At 32.5% G+C, this 16986-nt stretch overlaps 1 protein-coding gene across 8 annotated transcripts in view; it reads left to right on the top strand.

Annotated features, from left to right (window-relative positions):
• Positions 1-16986, top strand: part of Epha7 (EPH receptor A7) — a 172154-nt gene that overhangs the window by 59468 nt on the left and 95700 nt on the right. The window lies entirely within an intron of this gene.

Genomic DNA, 16986 nt, shown 5'->3' on the forward strand with positions numbered 1-16986 from the left:
TTCTCCTGAATCACTAGCCATACTCATTAAGCTTTTTAGAATTCTGGCAAGAAAACTTAAGGAGATTCGTTTGTACAGCATTTTAAACTGTTATTAGCCAAAGGACACTGCTGACAGAACGAGAGGAGGAGAAATTATATATGTATATATATATATATATATAAATGCATGCATTAACAGGAAACAAAGAATAATATTTACATTGTTACTTTTCTGATGTGGTATCTGCTCATGACGATAAATGATGTGACAATTAGAGGTAATAAAAAAGCCATCTCTGCTTTCCATATTAACCTGCACACAGACACCTACACATATCCAGTTATCAAACTGAATGTGATTTTCATGATATGAAAAGTTTGCTTTTAAAATATGAGAGATTTTTAAGTTTATCCATAGATTTGGGGATTATCTGAATGTTCATAAGACTGGACCAAGCACCTGGCAATTTTAATGAATATTTCAGAGGAAGAAAACTGGTTACTTGTAAACTTGTAACTCTAGTTCCTTGGGAATTGTTTTTTGTTTTATTTTCAATCCATATTGTATATTAGTCTTTAAGATATAGCCCTCCCTCTTTATTATAGGAAGGATTGTCTAGAAAATATATATTGGGTAGTGAGTTTTAGGACATGGAAGCTACATGACTCTTCAGAAATGTTTTGTTACTGGAAGAAGTTTTAGATTGGAGGAATTATAAAACTTTTGAGAAGTTCTCAAAACTGAAAGAAGATGCTATATAATTTATGTAGCCAAGTGAGATATTGTCATCATTAATAATACTGACCTCTCTTTTAGAATATGGAATCTTGTGGTCATCGTATTAGTCATAAGGTCATCAAGACAGGAGACAGCCTTGGCTGTCTATCTTAAAGGCAGTCAAAGTTATTACATATTTTTGGAGCCTCAGCCTAAGCCATTCTCTCCTTTCATGCCAATTTCCACAAAATGTTACCTATTTAAATGATATCTCTATGATGAAAACTGTGCATATGGTCTCAAGCTTACCATTTTGAACAGATTAGTGGGTTCTTACTCTAAAGGTTTTATTCTGAAGTTTATTTAAAAGGCTATTGCAAATCAAATCTCTCATGTACGAGCAGATGTCTGAGATAAAACATGGGAAATTAAGTTTCTAGTAATTGGACAAAAGAAATAACTGAATTAACAGATACTTGGGTTGAGTGAATAGTTTTTGCACTATTAACATTCTTTTTTAAAGAAAATCTTTTGATTATCTTTAAATAGTTATGCAAATAAGTTACTTTTCAAGAAATTAATTTACTAATACATCTTGATCAATATCAGCCATTCCATCATGCTTACCCATCCCTCCCAAATGTGTTTTTCACTAGATTATTCATCCATGCTTTGTAATGAAATTTATCACATGTATAGGAAATGAGTTTAATACATTTTAGATATATGATTGAGATGTTATAGATACCTTTTAAAAACATGAAAAGAACTTACAAATTTAGTGACTTACATTGTCTTATTCTAAAGAAGTGGCATTTTAACTACTTTAAAACAACATACATCTATGCTGGACTGATACTACAAATAAATCTGCTAAATTGGCCACTTTGGGGATTTTTTTCTAAGTATCTTTTGCTCACTTTTTCAGTTTAATACTGCATGGGCTTAATAGGTCATAGATTTTCTATAAATTTTTATATTCACAGTGGTTTAATATAGAAACTTTGCTTGCTGAATGTTTTTCATTTAAAGCAAACTATATTTGTTTCTTATAAAGGTGTGTGTTTGCTTACATTTGGGAAAGACAATGCTAATCTAACTGTGAAAAAAATATATTGCAGTTTTTACACAGCTAAAAATATTCATTAGAATGTTGTATTATATGCTTTAAAATAATGGATTTTATGATATGCAAATTTTACTTCCTGGAAAATATTCAAATTATAAGAGTTTAAAACCCTAACTATAATTTTACCTTTGTATTAAGATAGTAATTCATGACTAAATCTTTACTATATCTTGAATGCTAAATTCATCTATTTAGTCTCATCTATTTACATCTGTATTGCTCTTTTTTATCTTTCAAAAGTAAATACATATTAATAAGGTAATATATTATAATTTTGGAGTGTTTTCTTTTTCCAGAGGAAATGTGGAGCACATTAGTAATTATTGCTCTGTTTCTTTAGACTCATTTTTCTCCACCCCAATATTACTTTTCTCAAAGGCAAGAAAATGCTCAGAAACTTAGTCAAAGTTCATGATATTCTTAATAATATTGTAATAATGCCTGATAATAAGTAATAAGTAAACATAACCATTTCAAACCCAGCTCATATTGTAGTCACATCTCATTCTCTGTTTGGTCTGGTTTCTACCCCATTACTAATCTACTGAAGCCTCACATAAAAAGATTTATTAAAATAAACTGCTTGTGCTGGAAAAGATTAGTGAGTATGAATGAAAAATAATGAGCTAGTAATTGAAAGACAGGGTGTGCACATGGTTTTTTCTTGCAGTAAGTTTAGAATCTTGGAGTGAAAACACTACTGGTGCTTGTTTGTATGAATGTTAAGCATATTCCTTGATGTATTATATTTGAGAATCTCAAAAGTTCTTCATGAGCTGAGTGAGGCATGGGCCCATGCCTGTAATCCTAGCTGGTCAAAAAGCTGAGGTCAGGAGGTTCACTATATAAGACCAACTTAGCAAAAATTTACGAGATTTAATCTCATGAATCTCAGTTAAATACTCAGACAGAGCCCTGTGACTGTTGTCCTAGCTAGTGGGAATTAGTATCTATAATTAGATAGCCATAAAGGTCATATATGGTTCAAGTTAGCCTGGGCAAAATGTAAGACTCTTTTTTGAATACCAATGAGAGAAAAGGAAGGGTTAGATATGCTTAAGTAATAGAGCCTCAGCCTAGCAAGCAAAGCACCTTTAGCTCAACTTCTAGAACTGAAATTAAAACAGAGTAAGACTTTTCAAATAGTCACATTTAAAACTTAAGACATAAAACAGCTGATGCTTTGTTATGAATTTTGCTGACCCATTGAGGTTGAAGTCACTGACAATAAGTTTATGCAGTCTGAAAAATTCTTCTAGATATGTAAGGAGATGCAATATAAATCTAAATTCTTTTATAGAATTATAATAGTTAATTTTCTTTATACTATAGAAGTTTTCGTGAACAACAACAGTCTTCCTAACTACTTTATACATTTATTAAATTATATATATATATGTGATGGATTCCTTATAATCTTGCTTATCTCCTAGTCTTGGACTACCATACTGTTGCTTAATCCTTCTAAGCCTCAGGGACTACAGGTGTGTCCACTACACCTGGAGAAATGCTACTGGTTAAGTGCTGTTGTACATCATGTCAAAAGGACTTAGTGTGAAGAATAATGAAGGGGGTGAGGATAGGAAGGTGAAAAACAGTCTTTTCATCATGAAATCACAAAATGAAAATGTAGCAAATGCACACTTTGTATCATGTATGAGGATTAGCTGTAATGCAAGCTGTTGAGTATTAGGAGAAAAATGTGAAAACCCAAAAGAAAGACTGATATATACTGGCTGTACAGAGAAGAAGTATTTATGGAAAAGAAACAACTCAATCTAGTTAGAGTAGTTGTGAAGTAAGTCTATATCTCTGGCTTCCAGAAAACAGGTAAATCAATCTGTATCATCACTAGGTTCCTTCTCAGGTGAAGTACTATAGCAGGAAAAAGACCTGCAAGACTATGAACCTGAAATTTACTATCTCATTTTGTAGTGCTTTGATTTACTCTAGGATTATTCCAACAATTTTAATAACTTTTAACTTTGTCAGTGGAGAAACTAAAAAATTGCAAAATATGATCTTTCTTAAAGAGGACTTAGAAATTATCCTTCAAGAAAGGAATTGTGCCAAGATTTTCTGTGTTGCCATAGACTTAACACCATTTTTTATAGCATACAAACAAAAGAATGTTGTAAAATGAAGGCCAGAGTCAGATGAGCAAACAAAAGTGGAAAGACTGAAAGATCACTGGGAAAGACATCTTAATTTGAAAGTAGACAGCATACTATATGATATTAGACAAGTTTCTTCACCTCTTTGAACTTGATTTTTTTTTCCTGAACTGGTCTCATAATATTTAACTCTGAATATTAAAGAAGTCTGACTTTATCTTAATGATTGTTACATTTATCAGAATAATAAAAGTTAGCTCCTTCTCTAGTCTTCTGTTACAACAATTTTAATAATGAAAATAATGTGATTTAAGGAGCACATACTGTGTTCCTGCTTATTTTGTTACATGCATATTTTCATTAAAGTGAAGTGTGAAATTCGTTGTTGCCTAGACAAATGAAAGACATAAGATCGTTCTTTACATTATAAGAAATGGACAATGTAGTAACAATGTTGAATACATTTCTGTTTAATTGCAAATTACAGCTGAGATGCATGTGTACAAATAATATACTTATTCATAAAGTACATCATAGCTGTTGTCTGGAAAGTATCTGGAAGGAATTAGGATGAAAACTGAAACTGTAGGGAAGATGGCATGTCTAAGATGAAATCACCAGGAACAATATAGTTGTGCTGAAATTTTATTTGGGAGTGTTTATGGGAATCAAACCATCAGGAAAGAAAACAGGATAGAAAGTGGGCAGAGGGGAGATTTAACTGTGATGTAATCGGGCATTTTAGCCATCTCAGTGGGCATCTCTCTACCTATACTGAATCTTCAGGTTGTTCTGTTTTCTAGAGCAGTCAGTAGGCTTCCTAAAGAAGAAACAGATCATATATATTTTTTTCCAGGCAGACCAGAAAACCACAGAAGTGAGTAGGAACTGATATTTGTTTCCTGGCAGCTGTCTCAGCATCAGGGCAAATTATTTTTTTTGTCCTTCACAAAGGGGAATGAAGCCATACCACATATCCATTACACATGGTTAAATCATGCAAAATAAAAGGAAATAAAATATTTAGGGCAATGTTTAGGGTGATTTTAGCAAAAGACAATGACAAATTGGGTAAAGAAAGATTTATAAGAAAGACTCTGCAAGATCATACTTTGGGGAATGAGACCTTTCTGACAAATAATATGCGGAGACCTAGGCATTTGGAAATAAGCAGATAACATAATTAACTACAGTGGAATTTCACCTTTTGTGTATCTTTTGCAGCACATTTGGTATTTGCTAAAAATCAATTCAAATTTGTTTGTTTTATTGTTACTAAATTATCATACTTTGATTAATTCCTGTTGGAAAATGAACTTTTAGAAAAAAAACATATTTTCAGGAGATATGAAGGGGCCGTAGAGAACGTGCTATTCTGATAGAGACATGATATTTCTATATTACATTTTTCAATTTGTTTTTATTGTAATTAAAATAAGGGTTACATTATATTTGCCAGATAGAAGGTACATTTCTTAACAATCATTGCTACCCCTTGTCATGTTTTCTTCCCCATTTCCCTCCCCACCCCTCCCCTCATCTTGTTTTCCCCCTTCCCTATCCTACTTCAAATAACACACACACACACACACACACACACACACACACACACACACACACAATATATCCAATAACAAAGTAAGATTGTATCTTGGAGGTCTTTTCATTTAGCTTCGTCCAATATGGCCTTATGTATCTAGGTTTTGCCCTATTGTAAACCTCTGCTAGGAGAGTCCAAGGTTTATACTAATTATGAAAAATGAGGGAAACCATTGAGCCCATGTTCCTTTGAGTCTGGCTTACTTCACTTAATATGATTTTTTCTAAGTCTTTCCATTTCCTTAAATGGGGCGATCTCGTTCTTTCTGATGGCAGCATAGAATTCTATTGTGTATAAATACCACATCTTCTTGATCCAATCATCAACTGATAGGCATCTGGGTTGGTTCCATATGTTTGCTATGGTAAATAGTGCTGCAATGAACATTCTTGTGCTAGTGGATTTAGTATGTCCTTGTTTTTGGATGATTGGGTAAATTCCAAGTGGTGGAATTGCTGGGTCATAGGGGAGCTCTATTAGACATAATATTTCTATACAATATCTTATAGAATCTTCCCCAGAAAATAGACTTCTTTCCTTTATTACCAGCTTCGATGTACATGAGTGAATGGATGGATTATAGTTATTCCACACTATACTATTAAAATTTGAAATGACTTTATGGAGTCAGAGCAAGCTAAAATAAATGGTATTAGTTTAAGGATGAGGATTATGATTACCCATCTCTCCAAAGGTCATCCAGTAAATTATATATAAGGTGACCTATTACTGCAGTCATTAAGCTACTGGCTTCACAATTCCTAAAATGGGCTTGTTTAATTTTTTCATAAATTAGGGTCTTACAACTATTGTTCTATAATGTATTACATAGGAAATCTTGGATAAGAACTATAACATGAAATAGATCATGGTGAGATGTCTAGTATTATTTTCTGAGAATCTGCCACATGTATGATGTCTTGAACATGGCATTGACAACATAGTATTGGCAAACTGGTTATGATTTTATTTTTCTTATGTTAGAATTTCTAAAGATAGCCCTTCATAATTTAATTTGACTGATTTCATTATGTTTGTCAATGTCTCAGATCTGATTTCTCAACCAAAATTAAGGTTTGTTTTAGCATTTTCTTTATTTGATTTGTGATGTCTATTCAGTATCCCAAATGAAATATAACCATAGTCTCATATGATATCACATCAGATACAAACAAAATTATTCTAAAAAAGACAGCACCAAAAGTAATTTTCCTTTATATTTTAGAAATTACTTCCTTCACATAAATTAATACTACTCAGTGATGGTCATCCTTTTCCCATGATTTATAATGGGAAAGATCAAGTGTCATATCTTTTATCAAAAAGAAAATATTTTTACATTATATATATTTTAAAGAAACAAAATGTTAGGAAAATGATTTTTTTCCTCTTTAGGATGTTTAGTGGTAATATAAAGCAATATTAAATCTAACAAGTTCCATGTGGAGAAATAAGATATAATTATTTTAGTATGGGGTAAGAAAGCCAAAACAATCCAAAATAAAAAATAGGAAGAATGTTAATGTTAAAACATGTATTCAGAAGCATACATAGTATCTCCTATCTAATGTCAGAAATCAGTTGAACTTGAACTCAGGGCACACTGCTGTAGTCAGAAGCACTGCATTTGGGAGTTAGATAATGAGGCATGGGTCACTTGTAACCAAGAGATAGAAACCAGCCTGGGCAATATAATGAGACTCCAGTGAAGGAAGGGAAGAATAGGGAAGGGAAAGGAAGGGAGATGGTGGGGATGAAGGGGAGAGGTGGGGAGAGAGAAGAGAGGAAGAGAAAATGGAATAGAGAAAACAGAATGGTTTTTCTTTAATAATTTGTTAACATTACAACGTTTTGTTTTTAGTCATTTCTTGAGCATGAAAGATGTGAATTTAGACATCTTTGCTAAAGGCACAGCATTTTAGTAATCTATGTACATTGCTCAACTAGCAGTGAAATTTATTTCTCTAATATTTAAATATCTTGTGACCTTATTAATTCTAAACTAAATGCATGTACTCATTTCCTTAGTGGGTATCTGGAAGAATTTTTTAAGATACTACTATTTTAATTAAATTTTAGCTGGGTGCTGGTAGCTCATGCCTGTAATCTTAGCTATTAGGAGACTGAGATCTGAGGATCATGATTTAAAGCCAGCTCAGCTAGAAAAGTCCATAAGTCCCTTATCTCCAGTAAACTATTCAGAAAAAACTGGCAATGGCACTGTAGCTAAGGTAGTAGAGTGCTAGCCTTGAGCACAGGAGGCTTAGGGACAGAGCCTAGACCCTGAGATCGAGCCCCAGGACTGGCAAAAATAAATAAATACTTCTACTACTACTACTACTACTACTACTACTACTACTACTACAACAATAATAATAATAATTAAATTCTAGCTCAAGAGAATGGAATTTGGTGACAAACAAATGACTATAATCTAGTGAGTGCTTACTGTTTGTCTACCATTTTTTATGGAAATATCTATACCTCTTAAGCTAGTGAGAGAAGTTTGGAGAAAAGTACATCTTTCAATGATCAGGTTCTATAGTAAACTATGAATGTACCTGTAGCATGGATTTATCATGGGGTGAGAATTTAAAAAAGTGTTATGCATACCTACAATTTGCCTTCCTGAAAAAAGGAAGCAAGTTTGTATATTCCAGAATTTATTAAGTGTTGGAAGGATAAATGGTAATATTTAGCTTTCAATATTCAAGACAAATATTCTTCCTACTTATGCAATGTACTATTCAAGGAATTATAAAAGATGATGATCAATGATAGCAGAAAACAAAATGTAAAGATAGTTGTGAGTTTTTGTCTCAGTTTTCAAGCATGAACAAGTTTCTCATATCTTTGGCAATTTTAGCTCAGCAATTTCTACATGATTAAGAAGTAAGTGCTGTTTATAAGAATTTCATGGGGAAAATATAACTTTTATTTGGGAGACTTAAATTAGTAACTCATTTAATTTAAGCCTCCTATTTAGAACATTCTGGGATCATTACCCAAGAATAGTCCATAACGATGGAATTATGTAAAGTAGTTCATATAGTATATGTTGTGCTTAACAGAGGACTTCCTATTTTACAACTGTACATTTATTGAGTAGAGCTTGTAGTGAAATGTATCCACTGAAATAATATTTATAAATATTAAGAAAAACTCTTTACTTTTAAAGTAAAGATGTTTGTTTCAATGGTAATAGAAAACTTGTTCTAACTAAAATGTGATTAAACAGAATATTGCCTCTTTACTTTTAGAGAGAAGGTACAAAACAAGTTCACAACAGGGATTTATATATGCTATGCAAGATAATTTCATGTATGAAAATATATGACCTTGAGTCAATGTGTATTGAATATAGATTTTTTTTGTTACAAAGAAATTACAAATAAAAATTACAGAGATGCCATGGAATAAGATTGCTATATTAACTCAAATTACTAAATCAGTAAAAGTTTCTTCCCTCCACTCCCGTGAATTTTTTCAAATTGTCATTTTGATTACTCTTTTTCTAACCAAAACCAGTTGCTTGGTAATTCCATTGTACCAACAGGTTATGATCCATAAGTAATTAGTTTTGAGGACTCAAACTATGATCCCTGTTTCTTAGTTATTAAAGCAATAAGAGACAGACACATTTTCTGAAAACTTTCATCTAAGAAGAAGAAATCAATAAGCCATGTTTCAGAGAATAACAAGCTAGTGGATGGTAATTTCATACATTATTCATCTGGAGAGAAATACCCATAAATGTGAAATGGGAATCATGATTCTGATAATATGACAAACATATACCCAGGATTTATAAGCACTTATATTAGCCCCAGGTTCAGTTCCTACGCAATGCTATGTTTAAGTCATACACACTGTTCCAAGTCAAATCAGCTGAGCGATAACAAAGCTAGGAGATCATTATTAAATTGCTAAGCATTTAGTTTGCTCTGTTTCAGGACAAGTATACTGAAAACAGAGTAATGTTGCTTATTTTATTCCTAGCTTTGTTGGTGATGAATTGAAGCAAATTTGATTCAGACAAGCAATCTGGTGGAATGATGTAGAGCCATCCAAAAAACCATCTGTACTAATCCTCCAGTGTAGTAAATTAGAGTAACAAGGGAAAGACATTGATCCACAAGGATCATTAACAGTTTTAACCAACTGATTCAAGTAATAGGGCAAAGGAGAGAATGCTATCAAGACCTTGTTTATCAGATCTGTTCATTACAATTGCAAAAAACAAAAACAAAAAAGAAAAACCCTGAAGGTTTCTCATTTCAGTTTATTTTTATAACTTTTGTTCCCTTTATGCTATTGGAAACAATAAACAAAGTACAATGGAAGAACACCTGGGAAAAATTACCCAAATCTTCTGTACTTTATTTGCATAAAGGTCAGTCACAAAGGGAGAGATAACACTGCTACCAAGGAAAATTAATTGGAGCCACGGCAAGCAGACGATGCATGTCATAAGACAAAGTATGTCTAAAATACATGTACAGACCTATAGCTGTTTGATATTTTTAAGGTACAATGTCTACAGAATGTGATTTGTGAACAGCCGTAACATAGCTTGAAAGCACACAATTCTTAATTATCCATAGCATGTTGACATTAGATAATTAGTATACCTATTTTTAATAAAATTTGGTCATTAACTTCAGCATATAGAATGATGCAGAACATTGATCATAGCATTCCTAATTGCAACTATATATGATAATAAAAGCAAATATACTGGCTGAGCTTTATCATTATGGATTATCCAACCATTGCTAATATTATTTCTGTGTGTGCATGCGCACATGCATTTATCCTGAAGGCTTGAACACAGGGTAAGGGCGCTGTCCCAGAACTGTTTTGTTCAAGGCTGGCATTCTACCACAGAGCCTCAACTTCATGCTTAATTGGTGATGGGTCTCATGGACTTAACTGCTTGAGCTGGCTTTGAAGAGTGATCCTCACATCTCAGCCTTCTGTGTAGGTAGGATTACAGGCATGAGATAGCTACCCTCTTCCATTTCATTGCCATATTAAAAACAACAACTTTAACTTTTGGTGTGCCAGGTAATCATATACGTTATCCATGTTGTGGACATGGATATAGTCTATGTTCACACTGTGTACACTGTGTGCACAGTGAGTGGACACCCACTGTCAGAGACTGGCAAAATACCAAATGCACAAGCCTAAAACCAAAACTACAGTGAGTATCTAACATATCTAGGAGAGCTGTCACAATAACAAATAGAAGGAACATTTTCTAAGCCTGTGAATCAAACATTCAAATATCACAGGAGTTTAACAAAATAATGGTAGAAGATAGTCCACTGAATTTCAAAATTTGGAGCAAGGAGAAATAATTTTGTGACAGGACTTGAAGTACAAGATGTCATAATTATATTTCCTTGTTTGGAAACAGATTGTGACACTACAGAATATGTGACAGGCATGCTTAATTTTGGCTGAAGTGAATTGTAATAGATTATTTTTATGCTGATTTCATAGAGCATTTATCAAATGGTTAAAGACTCTACAGCAGAAAATGTGATTGAATCTTGGTTGCAAAAAAGTCATTGCCTTTGTCCTAATATATTATCATAACCTTTCTATATCCTTATTTTGACATTGCATCTTGTTTTCTCATGCTTGACATCATCAAGAATCTAAATTTAGCCTCATGTAAATTTATTATTGAGAATTTCATCATCTCAAGAGGTCATAAACAAAAGGAAAGATAATATGAATGTATGACCACCACTCCTATAGTTGTTAATTTCCTCTTAACATTAAGTGCTACAATATGCTACATGTCTAAATATGTGTATGTGTGCAGTTTGTAATTATATGTGGTTTTTCCTTTGTCTCTTACTTATATAACCATTTCTTACCTTTTTGACTCCATTCTTTTTCCCAAATATTCTAAAATATTTCATATAGATTTCAATAACTTATATAAAAAAAGAATGTAGAATTATGCTTTGGATGTAGTTAATTCAGTCATAGAATGCTTACTCAATTTTTATCCCTAGAAAGAAACAGAATAATCACTTAAACGTTTGGAAACTTCATTGTTTCTATTTTCACTAAAAAAACACTTTTACCTCCTATTTTAGTCTTAACCTCTTTTATCTTTAAAAGTCATATTGATAAAGAAATGAATCATTCTATTTCAAACAAGCTAACAAACACAGTGGCAAGTAATATCATTTAGAAGTCGTTTCTGGGGCACCTCCCACAGTAAATGATGCTGGTGGTGTTGAAAGTAGTCTGACCTTTTTTAGGCTGCTCTGGACTACTTTGATGTTTCATTATTTTGTTCAGTCCAGGGTTGAAATGGATGAATGGATTGCAACTATAGTCTCCTGGCAGCTGTTCTTACAGACCACTTTTTGGACAAGCTTCAGCTAATCTGACAAATCAAGCACAGTTTACTTTGTAGTTGGGTTGGGATTAAGCAACTGACTGGAACCAAGGGAGAATGTCTCTGATAAAGCAGGCACTGGGTGTTTACTTTCCTTATTTCCAATTTTAATTCATAACCTTTAGAAATGGAGAAGTATGAGCAGAAAATTCCCCAAGGGAAGCACTTTTATATATTGACTTACAGCGCTTAAAACACAAAGCCTTTGGGGCAGATTTGCATATCTGAAGTCTTTATTGTATGTTTGCCTGTGGTTTTCTGCAGGAGTTTTCAAGTGAAAAGAACTAAGTCAAACTTATTTTTATTTAAGAGAGTTACAGAAACATTGTTTTATTATTGGAATGTGGTTAATTAACCTTTTACTTTCTGAGGATTATTATACACAAATGTGTTCTTTGCTTTATCTGTTTGTATATCAAAATATTGTAATGATAGTTTGAAATTGATGAATTGTTGAGAATATTTGGACTCAGATTTTTGTCTATTTTAGTTTTACATAAAAAGCGTATATTTTTGGAAAAATTGTTCAATTATGTGAGTGTTTATCATATTTGCTATTTCTAATGACAAATCACTTCTTGTGTATTTAGTTGCTTTTCAATGACCAAAACTTCAAAACTTCTTTCAAATATTTTTCTAAATGATTATTTTTTTTCTGGCATTCGTTGTCTTCTGTGTAAATCCCATAAACCATGTGTTGATGTGTTAGTTGATCAACATGAAGTTTCTGCTTGCAAATAAGAAAACATCTTATTCTTTATAGCAGTCTATAAAAGCAAAATGTATTCACTAGTTACTAATAAATGCCATGCAAAGCCATATTTTTCAGTAACTATCATTTAATTGAACATTTTGTTTTATCTATTTGCTGTTTAGGTGTATCATAAACATATCTATGAGAACTCAACATAGAAAATAGATTTAGTGTCCCTCTGGGTAGTTAGAATTACCCTGCCATTGTTATAAAACATTATTTTTGATCGTTCTTAGATTATAAATAAATGTATTGACAATAAGAAATTAAGGGCACATCCAGAAAGACTTTATTTAATAATGATGATGTAAAAGACTTCCTGTGCCATTCGATTTATCTAATTTATAGCCCAGTTTGATTACCACAGCATGCCTTTCATCTGCACGAATTGTACCCTGGGGACTAGTCAACTTATTAATTCATCACTTGCCTTCTTTTATGGTTGCAGTCCCCATTATACTACAAGCAAGGAGTGATACTCCTTTCTGAAAGCTGCCAGCCAACTGGTTCCAGTCTAGCTGACCTTTTGTTTGTAACCATGATCCTAATGGTTTTTCTATTGGCTTCTGTTTCCTATAGGTTGTGTTACAATCTATCTTTTTGTCTTAGAGTAACTTGATGGGGATAGGATCACCAGAGAGAATTCCACACCTGCAATTACAGAGTTTTAAAAAGAGAAAAAGACCTGCTTCAAGTTAACCTGTAGGCTTTTAAAAAATGCCTTTTGATTTATCTGTCACTTGATCCATCAGCAATGAATAATTTTCATGGAAGGTGCACTTTAATTACATTCCCATTTGACTTGCATTATCAACCCCTATCTAGGTAATTAATCTCACCAAGTATCCAATTTCGGCCTTTATTGCTGGCAGGCAGACCTCTTGAATTATGTGTGCTTGAATGGGTCTTGGGTCTTTTTCATGAAGCAGAACTTGAAAGGGTTCTCAGGCCTTCTAAATCAGACACTGTGTCTTTAGAATCTTTCTCTTAGATACCGTGAATAAGTTATATTTAGCATTACAAGTATATCTTTATAATCAATGCAATTTATAGATTATTGTAATCAGGAAAATAATAATAAAACCAGGTCACCTTTCATTTCTTGATGTAGATGATTTGCATGTCATTTTATGTGAAGGCAAATGTATGGTAAATTATTAAGTGCTGCTAATTTCTGTATCAGTCTGAGATTTAATTTTACCACAATTACCATCTTAACTTTAGTATATCCTTGTAGCTCAGTAGTTAAAATTTACTGGAATTAATGTGAATATTTTGATTGAAAAATAGATCAATTTTAGAAGCATTTAAAATTTTACTTTATTTATCCATATATTCTGTTCTCAGCAACTTATATTTTGAATTTTATTTTACTTTGTTTTTCTTATGCTAGTAATTAGCAAATATCTAGAATGTTGCTAACTAGTTTGTACACACAAGTACAAAAATTTTAACATATAGCCTTTTTGTTATAGTTTTATTTTGTAATCTGTTATAAAAGTGAAGTGAGTTTGTGGATATTATGCCTGTGCTATATACAGTGTTTTAATTCTCTGATGACATTTCAGAAAAAAAAAGAGAATTCCTTGATAATCACATTAGAGAGTATAATAGATTGGTTGTCAGTTTGAAAGTGATCTAAGAATCTAATGTTATTTTAAGGGATTGATTGCTTTGATTTACAGAGGAGGAAACAGTCAGATCGCTGATAATCTAAAATGATTAAAATGCTAACACAGAAAAGTCTCCTGCAAAGTGTGGACTGAAGATAATTGAAAAAAAGATTTAATACTTTCTACTATTACTTCTGTTTAAATTCTTCATATATTGCGTCTGGCCTTGACATTTTTCATAACTTTGTATTGTACCTTTACAAGGGTATATTAATACTCCATTCAGATTATGTTCCAACATCAAACTCAGCTCCACATAACTGAATTCTAAATGTGTGTTTCTGAAAATACAGTTTTTTAAATGTGTTAATGTGTGACTTTAAATGTACTCCAGGTTATCTGTTCATGTGTGTGTGCTGGGCTTGAACTCAAGGCTTGGAAATTGTCTCTGAGCTTCTTTTGCTCAAAGCTAGTGCTCTAGCACTTGAACCACAGCTCTATTTCGTGTGTGTGTGTGTGTGTGTGTGTGTGTATGTGTGTGTGTGTGTGTGTGTGTGTGTGTGTGTGTGTGTGTGTTTGTGCTTATGCTTGATTGGAGATAAGAGTCTCAAGGACTGGCCTGTCTGGCCTGGCTTCCAACCTTGCTCCTCAGATTTCAGCCTCCTGAGTAGCTAGAATTATAAGCATGAAATACCAGTGCCCATCTTGACTCAATTTTTTAAATAAAATAATTGATATGTTTCAATGTAATATATAACTATTAGTTCCTAAATATTTGATATTAGTTAATAAAACACATTTGAGTTTTGTTAAATAACTCTTATTTGAATTTTGTTAAATAACTCATGTCATTTTATTATCCAGATACTAGTTTCTCTAGTAATTTAAAATGAATTCCCCTACTTTCTCCTTGCCCCATTTTGATGCTGGTCCTACGGCTTGCATTTAGGGGCTGGGCATATCTCTGAGGTTTTTGAGTTTTGTTTTTTGTTTGTTTGTTTTTTTGTTGTTGTTGTTTGCCAGTCCTGGGCCTTGAACTCAGGGCGGGAGCACTGTCCTTAGGCATTCTTCAAGGCTAGCACTCTACCACTTGAGCCACAGCACCACTTTCAGCTTTTTTCTACGTATGTGGTACCAAGGAACTGAACCCGGGTCTTCGTGCATGCTAGGCAGCAGTCTACCACTAGGCCAAACCCCAAGCCCTTGTTTTTTTTTTGCTTTTTTTGTTTTTTAAGATTTTTAAATTTTTTTATTAAAGAATTTATTAACTTTGATTTTTACATCATATTTCAAATGATGTGTTAAACAAGTATTCAAGAAGGGAATCTATATACAATCACTAGCACTTAGATTTTATAACATAATTAAAATTAGGCTGAGGGTTTATATGTCATAAATACATATTAATCTATGTAATAAAATACTAGCACTCTATACTCTTAACGGGAGAAGGAAAGCTCCACTTCTGACTTTGATCCTCAAATCTTAGCCTCTTGAGTAAGTAGATTTAAAGACATGAGCCACCAGTACCTATCCATGGTCCTTTTTTATTTCTTTTCTTAGTTTTTTGAAACTCTAAATAATTCTTTAATAAGGACAAAACATTTAATTCAGTTTAATATTTTTATCATCTATGCTCATAATAATTGTTTACAGACTAGTATAGTTTAAATTAGAATTGATATTGGCCATAAAAATTTAATACTTGATAGGTATTTTGTCACTGAGAATTTCTCAATAAAGTATGTGTGCACATTCATATACACTCTTTTTTATTTTTTATTTTTTTTATTGTAATTAGTAAAAGGGTTACATGATATTTGCCAGATAGAAGGTGCATTAATTCACATACATTGATACCCTTTCACATGTCTTGGTACCCGTTTCCCTCCCCCCCACACCCCCCACCCGTCTTGGTTTTCCCCCCTTCCCTATCAAATTCAAATATCCAAATACAAATTAATTCAATATATCAGATAACAAAGTGAGATACTATACCAATATGAGATAACCAAGGGATACTCATATACACTCTTGCACAGATGCATTGATAGACATAAAAATAGAGAATAAATTAGACTTAGTGTTACATATTTTAAATTGTTTTCTTAAATGTGATGAATATTCACTTCCCCAGCAGACATATATACCAAATACTTTATTGTTTCTTATGTCATTAATCCAGTTGTGAACTTTTGAATCACAACAGAATATATTTTTATACTTCTTTTTTTTCCCTAGAGCACTGTTTTAAATTAAGATTCAGCACTCATAAGTAGCTGAATGTTTAGAAATAGCTGACTTAAACGTGAAAAAGAAATATTTCGTATTTGAATCATGAAGATCTAGTTTAGAATTTTGCAATGACTGGATGGGTGGAAATATTGTTCCTGAAGTATATTTTTTTTCTTCTAGATATTCCTCATACAGATAATTTCTTACCTATTGACATGCCCTAAATGCCCTTCAGTTACTTACTCAACAAATACATTGAGCTACCCATGTTATATTCTTATAGTAAAAGGGAAGTTTTATGTAATGATGCATATAGAAAAAAATATCAAACAAGTTGGCCCCTGAAATTAGAATCATGATGTGATTTGTCAGGTAAAATTACGTTTTGGTATTACACAAGCCATCCAATCTATACTGT

Source organism: Megascapheus bottae, chromosome 8 (assembly GCF_031878675.1).
Source record: "Megascapheus bottae isolate mThoBot1 chromosome 8, mThoBot2.hap1, whole genome shotgun sequence".
NCBI classification, from domain to species: domain Eukaryota; kingdom Metazoa; phylum Chordata; class Mammalia; order Rodentia; family Geomyidae; genus Megascapheus; species Megascapheus bottae.